Source organism: Erythrolamprus reginae, chromosome 3 (assembly GCF_031021105.1).
Source record: "Erythrolamprus reginae isolate rEryReg1 chromosome 3, rEryReg1.hap1, whole genome shotgun sequence".
NCBI lineage: Eukaryota > Metazoa > Chordata > Lepidosauria > Squamata > Dipsadidae > Erythrolamprus > Erythrolamprus reginae.
Genome location: NC_091952.1, coordinates 39,085,595 through 39,112,672, shown reverse-complemented (window position 1 = coordinate 39,112,672; position 27,078 = coordinate 39,085,595). Strand labels below are relative to the sequence as shown.

At 40.7% G+C, this 27,078-nt stretch overlaps 1 protein-coding gene across 1 annotated transcript in view; it reads left to right on the top strand.

Annotated features, from left to right (window-relative positions):
* RALY (RALY heterogeneous nuclear ribonucleoprotein) overlaps positions 1–27,078 on the top strand; it is a 230,888-nt gene that overhangs the window by 117,752 nt on the left and 86,058 nt on the right. Inside the window, exon 2 of the mRNA XM_070744867.1 lies at positions 7,390–7,546. The gene's annotated coding sequence lies outside the window, so the exon portion shown is untranslated. The remainder of the gene's footprint in view (positions 1–7,389; positions 7,547–27,078) is intronic.

The window sequence follows — 27,078 nt, the reverse complement described above, 5'->3', positions numbered from 1 at the left end:
CGAGCTACACACCCAAGCAAAGCATATGCACGGATGGGCGCACATTTGCGAATCAGTAGGGAATGTAATTGAATACCATCTCTGGTCATGGGTGTCAAACTTGCAGCATCCCATTGCCATCATATGACATTTTGTGATGTATTTCCAAACCACAGACCTGGGATGGGCCTGTCCTGTACATCCAGTGAAGGGCTACCAAATTTTTTACTACCACACTGTGGCCATGGCTTATTTTGTGTGTGTGGCTTGATGGTCATGTGACCAGGTAGGAGTGGCTTGCTGGCCATGTGATCAGGTGGGAGTGGCTTGACAATCATGTGACTTGATCAAGGATTTTCCAAGAACCTCAAAACAATCCCCATATCAATGGACTCAAAACAAGCAGGTCATCGAATTCAACCACATCCTAGAAGTGAGCAGCTATAGAGCAGTGAAACAATGATAGAAACATCTCACTTAGAATTTTGAAAGCACGTTTTGAGCATTGTCATAAAGGTGCCTTCATGATTAAATTGGCAACTCACAAAATAATCACTCACTCAAAGGCAACAATCTAAAATGTCCCTTGCTATTTTCACAGCCTAAATGAACATCCCAAAATGCTCCATTCCACATAACAGTCTTAACCCTCTTTGCTGCAGACAACCAAACAAAATTAAGGTTTCTGGCAAAACATTAGGTTTCAAGCATTAGTCATTTTATTTTCTAGAGCTGGGGTCCCCAAACTTGGCAACTTTAAGACTTGTGAATTTCAACTCCCAGAATTCTCCAGCCAGCTATGAAGACCTCTGTTCTAGAGAATACTATAGCCATTGGGAAAGGAGGGGGGAGGCAGAAACCCAGATCCCATAGAATTAATTCCAGGTCTTATCTCCTTATAATTTTCCTAGATACTTTTGTTTATTGCCACTTTTGAATTGCCAGATTTAGGATTTTTAAACACTCTCATGAGGAATGGACACCAGTGGGACTGTTTATGACATTCTAGCTTAATTGTTCTTTATTGTGGCTGCCCAAAGAACACACCTCTTTTGGTGCAAACTGGGTGCTCTGGGGTGGAGCTCCATTTTCACTACCCCACTGCGTCTCCCTCCTCCCTCCCCGGTCTGGGCAGCAGCCCACCCCTGTGTACATCCGACCCACAGGCCACCAATTTGACATCCCTGGTGAATGTGAATGAGGTCACCATCTCCTCTAAATGAAATCCCTATCTTCAGATCTGACCAAGTTGCGTTCAGGAAGCTATTAAACCATTTTCACAGCTATTGCCAAGGTAGGTCACTTGATAAGGATTCAGTGTTGTTTTAAATCACTCTCACTTAGCAAGTAATTAGCACTCCTGGCACATTTGTTCATTAACTAAAAAACTCATCAATACATTGCTGAGAAAAGCAATGAGGCGGGTTTGAGTGTAAGATGCAGACAGGAGATAGCATTCTGTTTGCCTATTAGGACATGACTGATAAAGAATTACACAGTAATTCAAAAGAAATTAGTCACGGCCATCTATTCATCGTAGTCCTCCTAGGTTTTTAATGTGCTAAATCCAAACCATTACAGGAAAGAGTTCCTTTTAAAGTGCTACCCACTATATAATCATGGACACCAGTGGGACTGTTTATGACATTCTAGCTTAATTGTTCTTTATTGTGTCAATTTTTCTTCTGAGATTCTCTTTCCTCTAAAGAATCCTCACCGGCAGCTTTGCTAGCATAAGCTAAATGTTAGCCGTAAAATTCTAAGGATGCAAAGACTGCCAAGAGGGGCTTTATCGGGTACAACTGACCTTTAAAATTTATTTTGCAGCTGTCAAAAAACATGTTACGTGTGAGCTTCCCAGTGATTAGGAAAGGAAACTATAGAAAAATCTACTTGTTACATTTATCTACAGAACATGAAATGCATGCTCTCCTTCCCTCGTTTTGTTTAACAAAAGGGGGGGAAGATGAAAAGAATTTTAATAAGGAACTCAAGAGACAGTATCAAGAAGCTATAAAAGATTCATATGAATCCTATTGTTAAACATGAGAGTTCATTTAGAACCCTTAATAAGCCTCCGATAGAGATGCTAGAATCTGAATTTAGTCAGGTAAGATTCAACATTTTGGGTAATTCATCTACACATAAGATAGCAGCTCTTCTGCGTGCTTATGGAGAAGATCAGATTTAATGGATCTCATTGTTGTTGCTTTGTAGTTTTGTTGACATCACACTAGCACTTTATCCTGTTTGGTAAAGGTTTTAAAGGATTTGAAGCAATGGTGGGTTGTAAATTAGTTTGCCACTGGTTCACATCAATGCATATGTGCATTTGTACATGCGCAGAAGCATCCCGGGCAGGTGGGCCGAGCCACCCGCTGCTGCCACTACCAGTTCTAAGAACCAGTCCAAACTGGGAGCAACTCACCACTGGTTGGAAGGCTGTCAGGAATGAGAGCAACTTGGGCAGTACTGTCAGCCTGGATAGCTTCAAGGCAGGATTAGACAGATTCATAGATGCCAAGTGTATCGGTTGTTATTGAAACAGATGCCCAAGGGCCACCTCTATGTTGATTGAAGCAGGCAGGATTCCCTTGGGTACCATTTGTTGGGAGTCAAGGGAAAGGTTGGGTCTTGCCTTCTCTTTCTGTTCAAGATGCCCATGTACAATTAGTGGGACACTGTGTGACACAAAATGCCGGACTTGATGGGCTTTGGCCTGATTCATCATGGCTCTTCTCATGTTCTTAGAAGGTGCAATCCCAAATCCCATTTTCCATTTCCCAGACTCAGAGTCATGTTTCCCTCGCAGGCATCATTAGGTTGATCCAATGTTTTGCAAGGCAACATGGACAAGTCCTTAAGCATCCCAAACTAAGAATGATCAGGTAGTTAAAATACTCCAGGGCATGTGTATTTTTAAATTAGAGTTGTTCCTTATACCGTGTTGTGTTTGGGCTTGGGCCAGCTGCTACCCCCACGTATGTGAGAGATGCGTCACAGAGTGATTGCAAAAGTCTGGCTGACAGCCAGGAAAACGTGGTAGACAGCCCAGAGGATGTGGCAGATTGTTCACAGGAGTTGGCAGTCAGTCCAAAGGAACTGGCAGACAGCCCAGGGGACTTGGCAGGCAGCCCGTCGGATAGCCTCTCTTCTCTGGATTCGGATGCCGAACAGATAATCAATATGCATAGCCGTAGAGCAATGCAACGTAGGGCTCAATTAATTCAATTCAATTTATTAGATTTGTACGCCACCCCCCTCTGAAGATTAATTAAGGGATTATCAACGGTGATTCTGCTGTCACCTGTGTTTGGGTGTGGTCCACAGAATGAGGTCTGGGTGTGGTTCCCATAATGAGGGCTACAGGTACAAAAGGGAACAGAGGCAGAGGCAAACTGTGGATGTTTATCTGTGTGGTTTGTGTGATTTTGGCTGTTCCCTGCTTTGAAGCCTCGGCTCTGTGCTTTTGGATTCAACCCAGCATTGTCAGGCAAGTGGGAGTTGGAAAACCTGTGAATAGTTGCTGCTATCGTGCCTCGAAAATTCGGAGAATTCCTGGAACGTTCCTGCTACGTAAACTTTGTATTTGTTTTCTTTTTCATGAACTTTGTATCTATCTGAATTTTTGCCTCGAACTGTGTTTTGCTTTGCCTTTTCTTTTATGTTTAATACAAGTTTGCTGCTTAGCAATGCTCGTGTGTGTCTGACCTTTTTTCCTGGACCTTTAATTACTGCCTGAGCCCTGTCAGGCAGAACATACCATAAGGAAATTATGCTTCAGATTCATACCATTTGCAATGCACAAGCAGTTATCTATACCATAGTTAAGTAGCAGGGAACCCTCTTGATCCATGCATCATTGCTGACTAAATATTGATTTGTACATTCCGGGAAGGGGGGGGTTAATTTTTTTTATCCTGCCTGTATTACTCTTATAAGCAACTAAAGGTGAGAAACACACCTAATACGTGGGTTGCCCAAAAAGTAATGCACCATATTTTTTCTTCAACAATTATTTATTCAACACAATGAAACTTACACACAAAGAAGAATGATGTTTCTTCTACACTCTCTATTTTTCCACATAATCTCCATCCCATTCTGGCCTTCCTCCTGTGAGACACAAGGGTGTGAATGCCCTGTCATTACCACTCCTTGTTCTGGTCACAAAGCCATTTCTGCACTGTGTGAATTACCTCTAATGGCTTCTGAAGTAGACCCAGGACACGGGATGACTTGAGAACGGTACGTTTATTCAGCTCAGTGAGTAAAGTGACTTTCAGCTGTACCGTCTGGCTTGCCTGGGAGAAACCGCTCTTTTTATACATTTGCGGTTCCCGCCAAAGCAATAGCCAGGCGCGCCTGAGCCAATCAGGAGCAACTTCCTTATTTGGCTCAGGCAGCGTTGGAAAAGAGGAACAAACCAATTCAATGATACAAGGTAGCCATTTCAGGATACAACACCTTCACCCTCTGTGCCCAGCAACTAACCGTACTTCTGTCGACTGCAGATTCTCCATAAACTGTAGACAAACTTTTGTGACTGTTCTCAACCGTTTCTTTCTCCGCACTGAGAAATTCAATGACGACACACGGCTTGTAACATACATCACTTGCAGACGCTGCTGCAGCTAGGCTATCTGCCTGAAGAAACACAAAATTTGCACAAGCACTCCTGACAATTCAAATAATGTATATCTAATGTTTTGCATTCGTACCATTACTGTAGGCTGAGAAAAAAAATGTGGTGCATTACTTTCTGAGTAATCCTCATATACACCTTTCTCCTTCTATTATCCCCACGATAACAGCCCTGTGCAATGGGTTATGCTGAGAAAGAGCAACTGGCGCCACCCAGCCAGCTTTCATGCCTAAGGGTAGAACTGAAAGTCCTGGTGCCTTAGTTTCTAAGTAAGCATCTTAATCACGAGACCAAATTGGTTCTGGTTCTTCCTAAACCATTTAATTGGGTGTCATGGTCAAATTTGATTCCTGGTGACTATATGGATAAATACTACTCATCTTCAACTGTCTCTGATAATATCTCGGTTCTTCCAAGGATTTGTGCTTAATTTCTTTAACCCCATTCATCAAATCACTCCATTATTTTCTCCTGTCCCCTCCAATTTATCAGTCGACGAAGGAAAAGCAAGTAGGATGCTTGGCTGCATAGCTAGATGTATAACAAGCAGGAAGAGGGAGATTGTGATCCCCTTATATAGAGCGCTGGTGAGACCACATTTGGAGTACTGTGTTCACCTACAAAAAGATATTGACAAAATTGAACGGGTCCAAAGACGGGCTACAAGAATGGTGGAAGGTCTTAAGCATAAAATGTATCAGGAAAGACTTCATGAACTCAATCTGTATAGTCTGGAGGACAGAAGGGAAAGGGGGGACATGATTGAAACATTTAAATATATTAAAGGGTTAAATAAGGTTCAGGAGGGAAGTGTTTTTAATAGGAAAGTGAACACAAGAACAAGGGGACACAATCTGAAGTTAGTTGGGGGAAAGATCAAAGGCAACATGAGAAAATATTATTTTACTGAAAGAGTAGTAGATCCTTGGAACAAACTTCCAGCAGACGTGGTTGGTAAATCCACAGTAACTGAATTTAAACATGCCTGGGATAAACATATATCCATCCTAAGATAAAATACAGAAAATAGTATAAGGGCAGACTAGATGGACCATTAGGTCTTTTTCTGCCGTCAGTCTTCTATGTTTCTATGTTTCTATGTTTCTTAGTAATGGGTTCAAAATGCATTATTTGAAGACATTGTTTTGTTTTCTTTCTTAGTATTTAGCATGACAGAGAGCTGTGAAAATATTTACTGACCCCTCGCATCCTGGACATAAACTGTTTCAACTCCTACCCTCAAAACATTGCTATAGAGCACCATATACCTGTTCTGTCGAGCTCTCTGGTAGAATCCTCCCGAAAATTCACAGATACAAATTTCAGACACACACACATTTGAAAATTCAAAACAATGTTCTTTATATCGAAAATTCAAATAAACTAAGCACTCTTTTTGTATAGCAAAGAGTACTCATCTCCAAACAAACTGGTAATTTGTATAAGTCCCTTATCAGTTCTGAGATACTTAGCTTGCAGCTGTGAGGCAATTCACAGTCCTTCTTCTTTCACAAAGTGAAACACGCTTTGCTCTGCTTTAGTTTCAAAGCGGGGAAAAAATCAGCACACAAAGGTCGAAGTCAGCAAGGCAGGCACAAAACACAACAATCAGATAATCCTCCACTAATTACCACAGCCCCACCCAACCACAGGTGGCCTCATTTTCTTTGATAATAATCTCTCAGTTGTTGCTGCCTATGCATCGCTCTCCGCATGCATGGCTGTATCATTAACTCTTGTTCCGAATCCAAGGAGGAGCTAGATAATTGATCTCCTTCTGAGCTGTCTACCATACACTCCTCCTCCCTGTCACTCATGTCTTCTTGGTCAGAGTAGCCTTCATCAGCAGATTCCACCAGGAGCAAAACAGGCCTGCGGCATGTGGATGTCTCCCCCACATCCACAGTCCTTGGGGCAGGAGCTGGGCCAGAGCTAACCACAACAATACCGAGACAACTAGACACAAGAACAGTTTTTTCCCAAATGCCATTCCTCTGCTAAACAAATAATTCTCTCAACACTGTCAAACTATTTACTAAGTCTGCACTATTACTACTTGTCTTTTCTCATCATTCCAATCACCTATCTCCTCCCACTTATGACTGTATGACTGTAACTTGCTGCTTGTATCCTTAAGATTTTTATTAATATTGATTGCTTCCTGATTGCTTATTTGACCCCTATGACAATGATTAAGTGTCTCATCTTATGATTCTCGACATATGTATATTTTCTTTTATGTACACTGAGCATAAATACCAAAGACAAATTCCTTGTGTGTCCAATCACACTTGGCCACTAAATAATGCTGTTTAATAGCCATACATACATTTTCATGTGAAAATACCATTTAAGTGTTGTGATCTGTCGTTTAATTGCCTTTATGTTTCATGATATTGTCTAGGTTTTTCACTGCCTTCTTCACAAGGATTAATCTCCTTTTTTAGCAGAACATGGACCATTTTAATCTTGAACAACCCCTCCCTCCAAAAAAGTGTCTATTGTTTTCACGTTTTTGCTTAAAGTTTCCCAGATATGCAGGCCAACATTTATGTAATCTTCTTAATAGTCATATTTGAGTTCTGGTTTATAGAAGCTGTAAAGAAATTGACATTAAATATTAAATTTATTAAGATAAACTTTTTTTTACTTTCACAATAACTCTTAAATTCAAAATGATTAAGTAAATCATTTCTACTTTTGCCTAAAAAAGATGTCATTTACATAATTCAAAATTGTTTTCTCATCTCCTATTTATGTTCCAGGTGTCATCTCTCTGAATCTTGCCAGTCTTATAATAAATCACTTTATAAGATTCCTGAGAAAAATAATCAGATGTTCTGACATTGCCATTAGCGTGAATGTGTCCCACTTTCTGGCCTGATTTATACAAAGTCTTGCTGTAATCTTGCTGAAGCAAAGGTAAACTTCCTTCTCATATTATCTTGTTCTATTATACACCTTGTATTAGTTACTTGATCTCATATCCCTTTACCATTTCCAAAGCCTGTCTATTCGACAATTTTTTCCATATATGCTTCTCTTCTTCTTTAAAAGTGTTTAAACAAAACACCTAGTATGTGAGGAATTAATGCATAATTTCAATATAAGTATATACACTCATCTTTCCTAACTTCTATGCTACACATTCTTGTTCACTATCTGTTGACCCAAACATGTTACTGATATACCGTATTTTTTGGACTATAAGATGTGCCCTTTCCCCCCTGCTGGAGATGCTCCAAACACGCAGCCATGCCTGGGATCCTCTCCGTTGGGAATCACCATTCCTCAGGCCACAGTAGCTCTCTCTATCCCTTCCACTTCCGCAGCTGGAGAAGCTTCGAACACACGGCCTGTTCCCTGGCCGGCAGCTGCCAAGGAGGTGGGGGACAGCCAGCAAACAGTGGTTCCCAGCAGGGAGGATCCCAGGCATAGCTGCACATTCGGAGTTTCTCCAGAGCCCAGCTCTGGAGGTGGGGGGGGACAAAGAGAGCTGCTGCCGGCCCTGGAACAGACAGCAACAGCCCTCTCTGTTCCCCCCACCCCACCTCAGCAGTGCCATGTGAAGCTCTGAATGTGCAGCCTCGCTGGGGATCCTCTCCACTGGGAACCCAGAGGATCCCAGGCAAGGCTGTCTATTTGGAGCATCTCTGGCTGGCAAGGTGAGGGGACAGAGAATGCTGCCGGTGGGTGAGGAATGGCTCCCAGCAGGGAGGAGCCCAGGCTACAGGGTCATTTGCACAGGTAGCCCATCACCACCACCCCACCCTCACTGGCTACTCGTTCACCAGTGCTCTGGAACATCTGGGAACATGCATAAACTACATGGCATTGGACCAGAGTACCTCCGGAACCGCCTGCTACCGCACGAATCCCAGCAACCAATAAGGTCCCACAGAGTTGGCCTTCTCTGGGTCCTGTCGACTAAACAATGGCCCACCAAAGGAAGAGCCTTCTCTGTGGAGGCCCCGGCCCTCTGGAACCAACTCCCCCTGGAGATTAGAACTTCACCCACCCTCCTTGTCTTTCATAAACTACTCAAGACTCACTTATACCGCCAGGCATGGGGCAGTTAAGACACCTTTCCCCCAGGCTTTTTTATACTTTGTTTTATGTTTGGTATGAATGTGCTGTTTGGTTTTTTAAATAATGATAGGGTTTTATATGTTTTTTAATATTAGATTTGTTCCACTACTATATTATTTTTATTACTGTTGTGAGCTGCCCCGAGTTTTCGGAGAGGGGCGGCATACAAATCTAATAAATAATAATAATAATAATAATAATAATAATAATAATAATAATAATAATAATGAACAGGGAGGGAGGGAGGGAAGCCTGGATTATCTTGCTGTGTTCCCTTAGGAAGCAACTGCCCGAATTCCCTCTCCATGTCTTTTGGCACCTGTAGCTTGTCTTTATACTTGCATGATCACCAGAAATCAGACCAGCTGACCAGGGCGCATGCACCCTCTGGAAACAGGAAAATCATCTTCCTGGAGTGCACATGCGCAATGGGTGGCTGTACTTCCAGTTTCTGGCCTGTCTGTGCACATGAAAACCAGCTGGCCTGTGCACCAGAACTGGGGGGAACAACTCCATATACTCAGAGAAATGGCTCTGTATGCCATTTCCAGCCCGTGTGCCATGGGTTCACCATCATGGGTTTATAGCCTATAATATCTAATTGCTAAAGAAAATTGACTCCTGGATATATTTTTATCTACAAAATTTACTTTTATTCTACAGTTTCATTTGTACAAGATTTTAGGAAGTTTTTCCATCTTCCTTTGAACCTAGTGCTAAATCCTTTAGCTCCATTGTAGTTTTTACATGTGCTTGAATTGTATTTCTGATTTGGGATATCTAATGTTTCTTCTTCATGCCCCTAACTCATGAACATAACTACTAACTAACCAAAATATTTATTTGTTTGTTTGTTTGTTTGTTTGTTTGTTTGTCTATCTGTCTGTCTGTCTATTTATTTATCTATCTATCTATCTATCTATTTATTTATTTATTTATTGGATTTGTATGCCGCCCCTCTCCGTAGACTCGGGGCGGCTAACAACAATGATAAAAACAACATGTAACAATCGAATCCAATTCTAAAATAACTAAAAAAAACCTTATTATAAAAACCAAACATACATACAGATATATCATGCGTAAATTGTAAAGGCCTAGGGGGAAAGAATATTTCAGTTCCCCCATGCCTGACAGCAGAGGTGGGTTTTAAGAAGCTTACGAAAGGCAAGGAGGGTGGGGGCAATTATAATCTCTGGGGAGAGTTGGTTCCAAAGGGCCACAGAGAAGGCTCTTCCCCTGGGTCCCGCCAAATGACATTGTTTAGTTGACAGGACCCAGAGAAGGCCCACTCTGTGGGACCTAACTGGTCGCTGGGATTCGTACAGCAGAAGGCGGTCCCTGAGATAATCTGGTCCGGTGCCATGAAGGGCGATGAAAATATTTTCTAACACTTGAACCACGTCTCCCAACCACAATTTTGGCTCTGCGATTTAATTTTGTTTGCCTTCCAAGTCACTGTAATGAGAGCAAGCAATGGTGATCCATTCTGATTTGAAGGTGGATAAATCAAACACTGTTCCACCCTCCGCCACTACCTCTCTTTTCTACCTTGATTTTTTAAACATACACAACTTAGAATCACTATTGCCAACTTATGAATAAACATGGATGGGGTTGCACAGTAAATTGCTTACCAACTTTCTCCCTAATAAACCTTGGCAATCCTTCAATTATGTCAACTCTTTCTTTCTAATCTCCTACTCTGATCATGAGGGTTACTTAATCAGCAGTCTCAAATTGTGTACCACCTCAGTATCCAAAACAAACATATGAAGAATTTTATCATCCGCTCAGCTGTAAACTCTGCAAAGGCAGTGCAACACAGGGAGTAGAATGACTGCTGCCATGACAGTAAGTGGAGATTAAACTGGCAGCTTATTAAAACAGTTGAGGAAATGTGGGGGGGGGGGGTTCCTCATAAATTGTCAAAAAAACCCAACCCTATCTCTATGGGAGTGATTAGTCTGAGTGGTGAATTTGCATCTCATTTGCACCAAGAAAGGAGACACACAGTTGTCTTAGTTTAAATCATTGTTTTTTCAAACTTGGCAATGTGTCACTCGGTGATGGGCTCCTACGGATATGGTCAGGTGTTTGTTTGTTTGTTTGTTTGTTTGTTTGTTTGTTTGTTTGTTTGTTTGTTTGTTCGTTCGTTCGTTCGTTCGTTCGTTCGTTCATTCATTCATTCATTCATTTATTTGATTTGATTTGTATGCCGCCCCTCTCCGGAGACTCGGGGCGGCTAACAGCGACAATAAAACAGTGTACAATAGTAATCTGATGTTAGAAATGATTAAAAACCCATTAATATAAAAACCAAACTTACATACATACATACCATGGATAGAATTGTAAAGGCCTAGGGGGAAAGAGGATCTCAATTCCCCCATGCCTGGCGGCAGAGGTGGGTTTTAAGTTGCTTACGAAAGGCAAGGAGGGTGGGGGCAGTTCTAATATCTGGGGGGAATTGGTTCCAGAGGGCCGGGGCTGCCACAAAGAAGGCGACATTGTTTAATTGATGGGACCTGGAGAAGATCCACTCTGTGGGACCTAACTGGTATGCAGAACCGGTAGAAAAAGTTTGGTCAGGTATGCAGAACCGGTAGAAAAATTTTGATTTCCTCCCCCCTTCTGGACTCTGTGTGTGTTTTTCCTACCGCAGTAAATGAGATTGAAAGTGTATAATTTTAGAAGAGCTGTGCGTGCATGTGTGTGCGTACATACACGTACACTTTATATAGTAAATAATGTATATTTTTGTGTACACCTATGGCTGTTCAGTAATAGTAATTGCATCTCTTTGAGGAGAGGAGAGGCCAGGCACCCTAACCCAAACCCTTGATGTGAATGATGTCGAGTTGGCCACCTTTAAGCCTGTCACATGACCTTTAAGCCATCCCCCAGGTCACATGATCATCAAGTCACTCCCATTTGGTCACATGGCTGGCAAGCCACACCCACAAAATAAGCCTCGCCCACAGTGTGGTAGTAAAAATTTTTGCAGCCCTTCATTGAATGTGTGGACTTCAACTCCCATAATTTCCCAGCCAGCATGCTGATTGGGGGTTCAAGGAGTTGAAGTGTGCACATCTTAGTTGCCTACTTTGAAAAAAAGCTGTCTTAAACTTACATTCAGGAACAGGTAAGACAGTTGGTGTTTGAGGGAAGAAGACCAACCTCTGAGTATTTTGCAATCTTAGTGTTATGTATTAAAGTTTAAAGTGTAACTATTTACTCCGTAGCAGGAGAATAAAGACTTCTGATTGGTTGAACCAGACAGCAACCCTTTATTTATAGAGCCAATTTCCTGGCTTGTTTCTTTGCCGGATCTTACAATAAAGTTTAGTTTAGTTTAGTTTATTCAGATTTGTATGCCGCCCCTCTCCGAAGACTCGGGGCGGCTAACAACAATAAAAAACAATGTAACAAATCTAATATTAAAAAGTAATTTAAAAAAACCCAAATTTAAGAAGCCAATCATACCAACAAACATACCATGTATAAATTCTATAAGCCTAGGGGGAAGGGAGAAAAAAAAATTGAATTCCCCCATGCCTGACAACAGAGGTGGCTTTTAAGGAGCTTGCGAAAGGCAAGGAGGGTGGGGGCAACTCTGATATCTGGGGGGAGCTGGTTCCAGAGGGTCGGGGCCGCCACAGAGAAGGCTCTTCTCCTGGGTCCCGCCAAATGACATTGTTTAGTTGACGGGACCCGGAGAAGGCCAACTCTGTGGGACCTAACCGGTCGCTGTTAGTTACTGCTGTCTCCAAATCTCTTCAGTACCAGACCTTAACACTTAGAGTCAGATATAGGACGGCATTCAACCTTAATCTTGCTGGATTCCATGCTATTTCTTGTTATCATTGCTAGTGACAATGAGGTTGAACTTTAACCTTTGCCCCTGCTGAAGTCCCAGAGGGGGGTTTCTTTCTGCTTCCCTGCATGCTACAAATAAGGACTTTTTGTTCCTAGATCATTTTGTTACACTTAGGTTTATATCCATAGACCTTTATATATGAACTATGAAGCCATGACCGTTTAAATTATATGAAAATAAACACTGTGTTCTTACACTGTACATGCCTAAATTTGCCTTTGTTTCAAGGTTGGGTTTCAAGACGTAAAGGCTATTTCATCTGGCTTCATTTTTGTGAGTAAAGTTTGTTATAGTCAGTCCTGAAGAAGGAAAACTGGCACTGAATTTGCCTTTCTATATCTTGACCAAGGTTCCTGCTTAGCGAATGATTTGCAGTCATGACCAGGCAGGGATTGCGCTTACCTGCCACTACCGGTGCGCTCTCCGGTACCACCATTTATTTTTATTTATTTATTTATTCGATTTTTATGCCGACCTTCTCCTTAGACTCAGGGCAGCTTACAACATGTTAGCAATAGCACTTTTTAACAGAGCCAGCATATTGCCCCCACAATCCGGGTCCTCATTTTACCCACCTCGGAAGGATGGAAGGCTGAGTCAACCTTGAGCCGGTGATGAGATTTGAACCGCTGACCTTCAGATCTACAGTCAGCTTCAGTGGCCTGCAGTACAGCACTCTACCTGCTGCGCTACCCCAGGGGCAGGGGTGGGCAGCAGGCAGGATGAGGTGGAACGCAGCTCCACCAATGGAAATTTATTTATTTATTGGATTTGTATGCCGCCCCTCTCTGAGGACTCAGGGCGGCTCACAACATAAATGAAGCTGTGTGCCCAGCTCCAGCTGAATCCTCCTCCTTGGAAAGCGGCAGGGAGACCAGCACCAGCAGGAGTTGCAGGCAATGTACCCTCTAATTTTTTTTCGGTGTGGGCGGAAAAGTATAGTGTCTGAGCGACAGTCCCTTTGGGACTGGGCGGCATAGAATAATAAATAAATAAATAAATAAATAAATAAATACATAAATAAATAAATAAATAAATAAATAAATAAGAAAAAATCCCTTCTTTTTTATTAAAAGAAATTAATAATTAAAAAAAACCAAAATCCATTACTATTAAAACTAAATCAACCAGCAAAACCAAAAACATAACTATTAATAAAAACAGGTGAGGGCTGGGGGTTTTTTCTGTTATTATTTAAGTGCTTTTAACATATGCTTCTCTCTCTGTTTTTCTCTCTTTCCTGTCATTCTCTGCCTCAATCATTTTCTCATTTCTCTTTTCTCCCCTTTTTTCTATCATTTCGCTCTATCTCTTCCTTCCACTCTTCTCTCTCTCTCTTCCTTCCTCTCATCTCTCTCTTGCTTTCTCTCTCTCTCTTTCCCTCTCTCCCCCCTCTTTCTCTCTCTTTTTCTCACTTTCCCTCTCGTTTTCTTTCTCTCTCACTCACTCTTTCTCTCTTGTTTTCTTTCTCACACTCTTTCTCTCTCTTGTTCTCTTGCTCTTGCTATCTCTTTCTCTCCCCCCTTTCTCTCTCTCTCTCTCTCACTTTCTATCTTGCTGTCTGTTGCTCTCACTGTCTCTCATTCTCTCTCCGTTCTTCTCAGCGGAGGCCGGCGAAGGTGATATTCAATGTCGGGGGGCGCGGGCGTTTGCGCACACTCCAAATCCCCCTGCTAGCCCCCAGGAACATTCAAAATAAGAAAAGCCTTCGCCGGCGAAGGCTTTTCTTATTTAGAATATTCCGAGCGGGCTAGCAGGGAGATAGGGAGCGCGCGCAACCGCTCGTGCGCCCCCGACATTGAATATCACCTTCGCCGGCCTCCGCTGAGAGAATGCCTGCTCCACCTCCACCTGCTCTCGGCAAAGGTGAGACGGGCAGGGTGTGTGTTCCGGGTGCGGGAGGAGCCGCACCGAAAGGCAGGAGGCGGCGGAGGAGCAGAGGGGGTGGGCGGGGGGCAGCGCCGAAAGGCCGAGGGGCCGGGGAACTGTGGGGAGGCAGGGGCGGCCGTGGCTCCCTTCCCTTCTGCTGCCGGCGCCTCCCCGCCCCCCCCCCCGTGGCTGGCATGGGGATGGGGAGCGCGCAGCCGTGAAAAAGGCTGCGCGGGGGTGTATTTTGGGGGCGCGTGCGCACGCGTGCGCAGCTTTCGGGGAATGGTGGTTGCAGGGGGCCCATTTCCTCTTCCATCTTTTATCAATGGGTGATTGGCACCCGTTCGCCTAGCTACCCAGCCTGAGGCAGGGAGTGAGCCGGGGAAACGCGAAGCAAATTGTCACCCCAGAGAGCAACACTGGTGAGGTTGTAAGTCGAGGACTTAACCGTTCACTTGAACAATTATGATTGTTTAAGCCACTCCCACATGGTCACATGGCCGGCAAGCCACTCCTACCCAGTCACTTAACCATCAAGCCACACCCACAAAATAAGCCACACCCACAGTTTGGCAGTAAAAATTTTGGATGCCCATTACTGCATCATGGGTGTGTGCATGTCCAGCGGGTGCGCATGCACCCATTGGTGTGAGATTTGGCTTCTGTGCATGTGCAGTAAGCAAAATCTGGTGTGAGGACGTTCTCGCACATGAGAATTCACCAGTTTTTGGCAATTTCTTTGCTTCCACACATGCAGAGAAGCAAAAAATGGAAAACATCAGTGAAATCTCACGCCAGAGTATCCTCCTGTGAAATTTTGCTTGCTGCTTTGCGTATGTGCAGAAGGCAAATCTTGCGCATGCATGCATCAAGGCCTGGAGATGCGTGCGGGTCTCAATTTCCACTACCAGAACCCCCATCATGACTGGTCATGACAGTGATAAAAAACTAAATTTGTAACCAAGCCTCAAATTGATGGCCTTCACTATATAGGCAGCTCTCAACCACAACCACAATTGAGACCTGGCACTCCATTGCTAAGGGACAGAGTCATAAAGTGTGATTTTACATGACTGTGTCACTTAGCAACAACAATTCTGACAGCCCCAGTTGCCATTGTTAAAAAGGGACTACATCTCTATTTTATTTGTTTGTTTTGTCAAGCATGAATTGGTGGTATACAAAGATACAATATACATGACACATACATGATACTAGTAAAAAAGAAACATTGGACAGGGGACGGAAGGTTTGAACTGAATATAAGAAATCTCCAAAGCAAAATATTTAGCTACCTAAGCTAATAAAGCTGAGCAGTGGCTCAGTGGCTAAGATCAGAAAGGTTGGCAGTTCAGCAGATCGAATCCCTAGTGCCGTGTAATGCAGTGAGCTCCCGTTACTCGTCCCAGCTTCTGCCAACCTAGCAGTTCAAAACCATGTAAAAAATGCAAGAAGAAAAATAGGGACCACCTTAGTGGGAAGGTAAGAGCATTATATGTCTCTTTGGCCATATTACCACGGAATTGTCATCAGACAGCGTTGGCTCTTCAGCTTAGAAACAGGAAGGAGCACCGTCCCTAGAGCTGGAAACGACTAGCACACATATGCAAGGGAAATCTTTATCTTTACCTTTTTATTTTGCTGATCAGCGACTGCCAGCAGTTTGGCAGATTGAATCTTAGTAGGCTCAAGGTTGATTCAGCCTTCCATCCTTTCAAGGTCGGTAAAATGAGGACCCAGATTGTTGGGGGCAATATGCTTACTCTCTGTAAACCGCTTAGAGAGGGCTGTAAAGCACTGTAAAGCAGTATATAAGTCTAAGTATTATTATTATTATTGTTGTTGTTGTTGTTTATTATATTTGTATGCCGCCCCTCTCCAAAGACTCCCAGTGTATCAAAAAGCAACTTATATTCCTTATGCTAACTCTGACCACGGTATCTAGTAATACTTTATCAGAACTTGAGGAATCATAATATGGGCAGATTTATTCAGATTTGATTGGGAAATAATAATAAGTGAAAAGTTGTATAAAATATTAAATAAGTTTGTATATAGCTATTTCAGTTTGAGGGAGTATGGTTTTATCTGTGCAATATACCCAGGAAGATGACATAGGCATAGAGAATCTACAACATCGCTGGTGGAAGGCAAAGGATGAACTACATTGAACGTGGGCAAGAGCTGTTACAAAGGCCTTTTTCATGGCATTTCAGGCAATGAAGCATAAGTACTTCTCACTAATTACATCTGCAGATAATCAGCCAAGGACCCTCTTTAAAGGCAGCCATCTCCTCCTGGGAAGGAGTCTACATGAAGGGGTACACTGAGGAATTTGCTGATTTTCTGGAAGACAAAATCACTCAAATTCATTCCCAATTAGATGACAGTGTGGTTGCTAATCTGGTGGAGGTACCTGAGCCAGGTTCTTGCCAGTTACTGTATCATGGATGGTTTGACTCTGTTGCCTGAGGAAGTGGGGAGCATCCTAGAAAATATGACTGCAAGCACCTGTGTTTTAGATACATGCCCCTTGTAGATTGTAAAACTTCCCAGGAAGTGGCATACAGATGGGTACTAGTAGGGATTAATGCTTTCCTATGGGGGAGGTACCCCCAGCATTTTAAGGAAGCTGTGGGCCCCCTCTTCTTAAAAACCATCTCCAGTCTCCATGCTATTGGATAATTTTTCTCCTGTTAGCAACCTTCTCTTTCTGGGGAAGGTTGTTGAGAAGGTAGTAGCATAGAGTCCCCCCACCTCCTGCCTGCTGCCCACCCCTGGTCCCAGCCCATGATGAATTATGCCATGCTGTGACTTAACTCTTGCAGTGCTTGGAGGTTGTTAAAGGCTTGATGAGAAGCAACAGTCTGGAACTGAACCCTGGCAAGATAGCACTAGAACTAGCACCTAGACTTATACACTGCTTCACAGTGCCTTACAGCCCTCTCTAAGCAGTTTACAGAATCAGCATATTGCCCCCAGCAATATGAATCCTCATTTTACCAACCTTGGAAGGATGGAAGCGTGAGTCAAACTTGAGCCCGGTGGGATTCAAACTGGCAAACTGGAAAACAGCTGATTGTCAGCAGAAATACCCTGAAGTAGTGCATTCTAACCACTGCACCACCACAACTCAGGTTGCACTGGTTCTCCCTTTGGACCATGGAGAATTGCCACTTTTGGTCTTATATTGGATGGCACTGCCCCAGACACACCTGGTGTATAATCCTACTCATCACTTCCATTCAAGTAGCAGGTGGCAGTCATGGCCAGAAAGGCTTTTGTGCAACTGAGGATTGTTCACCAGTTATGCCCTTCCCTGCAACAATTGCTGCTCATGCACTCTAGTTACCTTCTATCTGAACTATTGTAAGTAACTCTATATAGGATTGCCCTTGAAAAGGATCCAGAATTTCAATTGTTTCAAAATGGTTTGGGGCAGACTGAGAGGTATACAAGTGTAATCTCCTATGTGGGAACTGCACTAGTTGGCAATTTGCTTCTGGGTACATTTAAAGGTGCTGGTCATCACCTTCAAAGCTCTATACAGCTTGCAACCTGATTATTGGAAGGACCATCTTTTCCCAGTTACATTTACCTTACCCACCAAATCAGGGAATCTGAGAATACTGCAGCTCCTTAGCCCACCTACCAAGACCAAGGCCCTTCTTTGTAGCATGTCCATGCCAATGAAACATCATCCCTGGGGAGACAGGTTTGGCTCCCACTTTGATACTCATTTGCAAAAGACTGAAGACCTGATTTTGCCAAAGGATCTGGGGGCCACAGAATGGCTTATTTGATTATTGTCAAGTGGGGTTTTGGGAGGAGTTATAGTCACTGAGAATGAGTTGGGTAGTCATATATATTTTCTTAAATGGATAAATATATACACTGCTCAAAGAATAAAGGGAACACTTAAAAAACAGAATATAACTTCAAGTAAATCAAACTTCTGTGACATCAAACTGTCCACTTAGGAAGCAACTCCAATTGACAATCAATTTCACACGCTGTTGTGCAAATGGAATAGTTGTGCAAATGAAATATTCAATGTGAATATTTCATTCATTCAGATCTAGGATGTGTTGAGTGTTCCCTTTATTTTATTTTTTAGCAGTATACATTAGTAGTGCTGTTTGGTATATTTTTAAAAGAAAAGCAATGTACCTCTGGTTTGCTGTTCATAAGATGTATGAATATTTTAGTAACTAATAAGAGTGGAACGGAACCTGAAATATGAACCATTCAAGCTATCAAAAATGGACAGTTCAGTTGCTTGTATTACCCGTTAATAGTTCAGCCTTTCTTTACAAACCTTAAGAAGGGAGTACTTTAGCAATTTTATTGGGGGAAAGCTGTTTCATGCTAAACAAGCTATGTTATCTTTTTGTTTCTTTAAAAAGAAAGGTCTTTATGTCTGAAAGAATGATTTAAAGATTAAGTGCTATGTCTTTAAGACCCCAACAAGCTATAAACTTTTAAGCCTCCAAGAATATACATCAAAAACTCTGTCAGGCAATTACCGACCTTAAGCTAAAACAGAGAGATATAAAAGGATTTTGAAGTATAAAGCAATCATTCACAGCTGATTAAGGAAAAGCCCAAGGCACGTTAGCTTCATGGCTGAGTAAGACAGCTCCAATCATATATTCTAATAACTACAGTACAGATGGGTTGAGGGCTAGATATATACATCTTGCAAGCTCATGCATCAACAGAGATTTCCTTGTCTCCCACCTTCATTATGTTGGAGAACAGATTTCTTTAAATATATGTTTGAGAGGCCACTGCTAAATGCCATGGCAGAGGAGAAAGCACCAAGAAGAAGGTGATGAGTCTCATAGGAGCAGATCAGATGTTGAATGGCAAACTTCCAGAAATGCAGATGAGGCAGTGGTTTGAAGGACATCAGTTGTTGTCTATATAGGAGATCACAATTCAGCTTTTGGCTGAGTTCTCCTGAGATATTTGTGTCCTGCAAAGCTCAGTCCAACGTTCAAGTTAGCAGAAGTTGAGCCAATGGACCATGGTTCAAAAGTGGGCTGAGCAACTTCTTTCCTCTTAATTCTCCCTTTTTACAAAAACCAAAGTGCTGTTTCAAATTTTATTTCACAGTTATCAATTTCTAAATTTTATTTAGGGGAGACAGTGGACAAGGGCAAAATCCTCTCTGTCAACACTCCCGAAGCAGTTACAACTTTGATCAATAAACTTTGAAACTCATTTTCAGAGCTGTACTCCCTCTGCTGATAAAGAAAAACCGTTGTTTTCCTTGCCCTTTTTTAAAAAATAGAAAGCAAAAAAAAAAAGGCGAAGGACTAGAACTGTGATTTATTTTTCTTTCTTTAGAGTGAGGCTTAACCTATTTTCCTTAAGCCTTACAGAATCTTAAAGTGGCGGTTTCATTTGTTAAAATAGCCGCCTCCCCAAATGTGATGGGGAGGCAAAGATGCAATTTCTTTCTATACCTAAGAGGATCAGCAGAAACTTTTCTCTAGCATAAAGGACCCAATTTGCTTCTAAACACCCTTTAACAAACCATAGAAAGAAAGAAAGAAAGAAAGAAAGAAAGAAAGAAAGAAAGAAAAAAAGAAAGAAAGAAAGAAAGAAAGAAAGAAAGAAAGAAAGAAAGAGAATTCCACCTAGTCCGATGATTTAAAGATTACAGACAGAAGAGGAAGATGAAATTTTATTATACATAACACCTACACCTCTTTTTATTTGGCAAAATGTTTATTTATATGCTGGTGGACCTGGTGCTGGATTCAGAAGTCTGGATCCATGAGTGAGTTTTACACCCCATACATTTGTATAGGATTTTTCAAAGGAGCCTTGGTGGTGCAGTGATTAGAATGCAATATTGTAGGCTAACTCTGCCCACAGTATGGAGTTCGATTTTTGTAAACTCAAGGTTGATTCAGACTTCCATTGTTTCAAGGGTAATAAAATGAGTACCTAAATTGTTGGGGGCAATATGCTGGCACTGTAAACCACTTAGAGAGAACTGTAAAGCAATGTGAAGCATTATATAAGTTTAAGTGCTATTGCTATTGTATTAGTTACATGACTCAATCACTATCTTCTCTCTTGCAATCACTGTATACAAGACTTGCTCACCCATCTTTTACACGAAAATTTTACCATCAGCCCTCTTTATTCATGTCAGCAATGTTTGAACAGCCCACTTCCAATGCAATCCAAATTTAGCAGTCTCCCCCAATAGTGGAATTTTGTTTGACTTAAATAATGCAGCCAATATCACCTGATCTGACATGCTACACATACATACACACATTCCCGCAATACTGCTGAGGTGGACAACATTATCTTGTGAATCATCAATAGTCCTGCTCCAGGCTGTGAGTTGCTTGTGAGATTTTAAAAAAATAAACGTTTTTTAGAATGGTAATTTTAAAAAACAGTTATTTTAGGATTTGTTCCTTTGAGAGTTTCAAGATTTTATATATACTACTCAAAAAAAATAAAATAAAGGGAACACTCAAATAACACATCCTAGATTTGAATGAATATTCTCATTGAATACTTGGAGTTATAATCTGTTGTTTAAGCATTCCCTTTATTTTTTTGAGCAGTGTATATTTTAAAATCCCAGCTTTACTAAATTAATTCAATAATCTTTTTTCTCTCTTTGTGTTAAAATAATTTTCCACTCTCTCAATAGTTTTCTCCCCAAGAAACTTGTGCTTTGGAACTAAATAGCCGCCCCGAGTCTACGGAGAGGGGCGGCATACAAATCAAATCAAATCAAATCAATACATACATACATACATACATACATACATACATACATACATTCCCAGAAGAATAATATACTTTGTCAGCATTCCAAATAACACCTGAGAAATAAAACAGAGTCCAAATCTTGGCTTTCTTCCAAGTTCCAATTTATTGACAGAGTCATGTTGGTTACAAATTGTGGTCAACCCGATTATAACTTTTCCTACAATTCTCCACCCAAGAACTGTTTTCTCTTGTTCCTACACCCAAACATTCATCACATGGACCACTCTGATTCTCTCAACGTCCACCATCCTCCCCTGTATTTCTGGCTGGTGCTCAACAAAGGATGACCTTGAATCTTCTGGAAAGAATTTGTTGTGTCTAATATTTTTCCCTCTCATGCAACCACCCCTCCCCAATTCCCACAGTACTATTCTAGATGTGGCAGGCCAAAGTCTCTAACTCAGAACAATGGCTTTGCCCTGACATAATTTTTCATCCCTTTCTATCATTCTAGTTCATTGAACATATTTAGATACTTCAAATCCACAAAGTTCTTCATGTAGCTTCTGAGAAGTCAACAGATAGGAATGAGATAATTATTCAAAAGAATCAGTTTGGTATAGTGGTTAAGGCATCAGGCTAGAAACTGGAAAACTGTAAGTTATTTATTTATTTATTCATTCATTCATTCATTCATTCATTTATTTACTGGATTTGTATACTGCCCCTCTCCGCAGACTCGGAGCGGCTAACAACAGCAATAAAACAATATACTGTATAACAAAATCCAATACTAAAAACAGTTAAAAGCCCATTATATAAAAACCAATCATACATACAGACATACCATGCATAAAATTGTAAAGGCCTAGGGAGAACGCATATCTCAGTTCCCCCATGCCTGGCAGCAGAGGTGGGTTTTAAGCAACTTTCCAAAGGCAAGGAGGGTGGGGGCAATTCTAATCTCTGGGGGGAGTTGGTTCCAGAGGGCCGGGGCCGCCACAGAGAAGGCTCTTCCTCTGGGTCCCGCCAAGCAACATTGATTGGTTGATAGGACCCGGAGAAGACCCACTCTGTGGGACCTGACTGGTCGCTGGGATTCGTGCAGCAGAAGGCGGTCCCTGAGGTAATCTGGTCCGGTGCCATGAAGTTATGGTTAGGCATGAAGCCAACTGGGTCATCTTGGGACAGTCATTTTCTGTCAGTTCAGGAAGGAAGCAAGGGTCACTTTTAAAAAACCTTGCCAAGAAAACTTCAGGGAAAACTCAGGCAATCTCTGAGAATCCAACATGATTGACCAGAAAGGGGTGGTGGGGGGAGGAATATTAAAATAGTCATTTGAGAATTTCTTTGTAAATTTCCCCAGGTTATTTTTGAAGAAATGGATAGAGCTAGTAATTTTTAACATATTAATATATGTGTGCTGATTTTTTAATGCTCTGTGTCTATCTCTGTAGTATTAAAAAAAACCAAGCTTCCTACATATTTTATATTGCTGTACTTCATGTGCAACTCCTGCGTGTTGTAGGAATTTTGAAGTACATTGTGGGCTGTATTCTCAGTTTCATCATAGCATTGGTGAGCTTTGTTCAACCTACAAACGGACAGAATAAGCAGTGGCCTCAGGCACTTGATTTTTTTATTATTATTATTTTGGTGATATGAAAAGGTAGCAAATCATTACACTTTAAATTCATTAATGTTTTAGTTTGATCACCAGGAAGGGCCAAAGGAAAATATTTTGTAAGTTTAACTGCCTTAAAAGTTGACATACGTTGATCGGTCTTGGGTATCATTCATGTTATTTGCTCCTCTGCTTCAGATAACAAAAGGCACAATGAAGGCTGATAGGTGTTTCTCAATGGCTGAGAAAAAAGAGATATACTGTACAAGTTAAAATCAGCATTACATTACATATCATGTCCTCTGATCTGAATAGTGTCTCCACTACTCCTAAATATATAAGCAGCTAGAGACTTTCTATGGGTAGGTTTGATTTGCTCTTTACAGGAGACCGTTGATCAAAAGATTTATAAATAAACCCTCCAAAATTGTTATTATTGCAAGCCACCCAGAGTCCAACTGGAATTGAGTGGCATACAAATTGCACAAACAAACAAAGAATGAACAAATAACAAATAAACAAACAAATAAATACATAAATACATAAATAAATACATAAAAGAAACATAGAAACAAAGAAGATCGACGGCAGAAAAAGACCTCATGGTCCATCTAGTCTGCCTTTATACTATTTCTTGTATTTTACCTTAGGATGGATATATGTTTATCCCGGGTATGTTTAAATTCAGTTACTGTGGATTTACCAACCACGTCTGTTGGAAGTTTGTTCCAATCATCTGCTACTCTTTCAGTAAAATAATATTTTTCATGTTACTTCTAATCTTTCCCCCAACTAACCTCAGATTGTGCCCCCTTGTTCTTGTGTTCACTTTCCTATTGAAAACACTTTTCTCCTGAACCTTATTTAACCCTTTAAAATATTTAAATGTTTCAATCATGTCCCTCCTTTCCCTTCTGTCCTCCAGACTATACAGATTGAGTTCATTAAGTCTTTCCTGATACGTTTTATGCTTAAGACCTTCCATCGGTTTGGTAATCTGTCTTTGGACCCGTTCAATTTTATCAATAACGTTTTGTAGGTGAGGTCTCCAGAACTGAACACAGTATTCCAAATGTGGTCTCACTAGCGCTCTATACAGCGGGATCACAATCTCCCCCTTCCTGCTTGTTATACCTCTAGCTATGCAGCCAAGCATTCTACTTGCTTTCCTACCACCTGACTGCACTGTTCACCCATTTTGAGACTGTCAGAAATCACCACCCCTAAATCCTTCTCTTCTGAAGGTTTTGCAAGCACAGAACTGCCAATACAACACTCAGATTGAGGATTCCTTTTGCCCAAGTGCATTATTTTACATTTGGAAACATTAAACTGCAATTTCCATTGCTTTGACCACTTATCTAGTAAAGCTAAATCATTTGCCATATTACAGACGCCTCCAGGAATATCAATCCTATTTCACACTTTAGAGTCATCGGCAAATAGGCAAACCTTCCCTACCAAACCTTCTCCTATGTCACTCACAAATATATTAAAAAGAATGGGACCCAGAACAGACCCTTTTGGCACACCACTTGTAACCAGGCTCTGCTCAGAATACTTGCCATTAACAACAACCCTCTGATATCTATGCTTCAGCCAGCTGCAAATCCATTGAAATATCCAGGGATTAAGTCCAATCTTCACTAATTTATCTATCAGCTCTTTATGTGGAACCGTATCAAAGGCTTTACTGAAGTCCAGATAGGCAATATCCACGGCACCACCTTCATCCAACACCTTTGTGACATAGTCAAAGAAATCAATGAGATTAGTCTGACATGATTTGCCCTCCGTAAAACCATGCTGGTTTGGGTTTAATAAGTTACTGGGTTTTAGGTGCTGATTTATCCTCTTTTTGAGATAGACAATTTACAAAATTAAAAAATAATATACGTACATGGAATCCAACTTTTGACTGTTTACATGGTACTGTCTAGTTTTCTCTAAGTATGTTCTGATTATGATTCCTAGAACTCCAAGACAATTAGCAAGCACCAGACTGGAGAAGTGCTGCACTATTTTAGTGCCGTAGTGATTATAGTTTTCAAAAAAAAAAAGTTGATGTTTCTGTAATTTTAGGTCTCGGGGCTGACATTAATTATAGTTTCTAGAGAAGTATCATTTTTATAGTGAGGCCTCCAGAGCATGAGATTAGTAAAGAATAGAGGACTTCAGGGGCCTGATTCAGAAATTTAATAAATGTACTCCCAACACACCAGATGGAAGCAAATCCATGTAGTCTAATGTCAGTGAAGGGCTCCCAAAATTTTTACTACCACATTGTGGGCGTGGCTTATGCAGGATTTTCTCTGCATTTTCTTTCAACATCTTTTGGTGCAAATTGGGTGCTCTGGGGTGGAGCTCCATTTTCACTACCCCACAGTAGCCCACCCCTGTCTAAGGTACTTATAGTTTATTTGTTTGTTTTGTTTTGTTTTATTTTATTTTATTTTATTTTATTTTATTTTATTTTATTTTATTTTATTTTATTTTATTTTATTTTATTTTATTTTATTTTATTTTATTTTATTTTATTTTATTTTATTTTATTTTATTTTATTTTATTTTATTTTATTTTATTTTATTTTATTTTATTTTATTTTATTTTATTTTATTTTTATTTTTATTTTTATTTTTATTTTTATTTTTTATTTTTTATTTTTTTCATTTATTTATTGGATTTGTATGCCGCTCCTCTTCGCAGACTTGGGGCAGCTAACAACAGTAATAAAACAGCATATAATAATAATCCAATACTAAAAACAGTTAAAAAACCCATTATTATAAAAACCAAACATACATACAGACATACCATGCATAAAATTGTAAAGGCCTAGGGGGAAAGAGTATCTCAATTCCCCCATGCCTGGAGGCAGAGGTGGGTTTTAAGCAGCTTACGAAAGGCAAGTTGGTACACTTATGTTGGTACACTTATTATTATTATTATTATTATTATTATTATTATTATTATTATTATTATTATTATTATTATTTAGATTTGTATGCTGCCCCTCTCCGAAAACTCTTTTTGTCCTTGGGATAGAATCTTCACAGACAAAAATGGTTTTTACACCATCAGACAGAATTTGAGATTGCACTGAAACTTCGTCCATTTAGCAATGCACAGGAAAGTTCTCTGTGTGGCTTTTTTGCACTCTAAATGCAAATACCAGAACTGCTGAGAGAATGCAGAAGCAGAAGCAAATTCTTGGAATTAGGGATTCTGTTTCAGAACATACTTTTGGGGTTCCTCTTGGTCAATTAATTATCTGACTTTTTAAAAACTTGTGAGAATATTGAAGGAAGGTATGGGGGAGGAGGGAGAAATTCCCATTTGTGAACAACCATGATAAGAAGGAAATAACAGCTGGCCATGTGTTATATTTGCACTGATATAACCAGAGCCATCCACAAAAAAGGGAAAAGCAGAACCTCTTGTCTTCTTTTCTGACAGTTCATCACTAAGACTGCAGCCTCTGGGGACTCTAAGACACCTGGCTCTCAATTAAAGAGCTAATCTGTACTGCAAAACACTTAATGCTAGGAAGGAAAAATAGCTTATCAAGTAAACCAGCTCTGGCCTTAGGCTATTAGAGCAGAAAACATCAATAATTTTACAGAATGCCAGCATGGTACTAAGCTATAAAAATGTCTCTCAAACCTTTCTAAACATTATGCAACAAGTTTCCCAAGTTTGGTAGTCTTTATTTTTGTTGGACTGCAATGCTGGCTGGGAATTCTGAAACCAGATGAAATGAAATGTTTGAAAAACATTTGAAAAATGTCAGGTTGGATATTATTAAAAGCTGCAAAGGTAGAATTCTGAATCATCCCTCTTTCAGAGTACAATTGGGCTTTTAAAAAGAAAGGTATGAACTTTTGTCTCCTTTAAAAACTCTCTGATAGGGCAATCTCATACATGACTTCTCAGAAGTAAGTTTAATAGTAAGTGGGCCTTTCATGTAGAAAATCTATGTAGTTGCTAGGAGTTGAAAATGACTTAATGGCACATAATCAAATGGGTCTTTTTTTTAAGTACATTCATACAATATTACATTAATCCCATAAAAAAATAGAAATTTCATGTGATGTGCCAGCTTCTTTCATGGAGGAGCTTTTTAAATGGAAGAATGTTCCAAAACAAATGAGGCCCTCTCCAATTCTCTTAAGTGGTAATTGTAATAACTCTCAAAAATAGATTGAATCAAAAGCAAGGTTTATTGCTCTGATAGGACAAGGAAG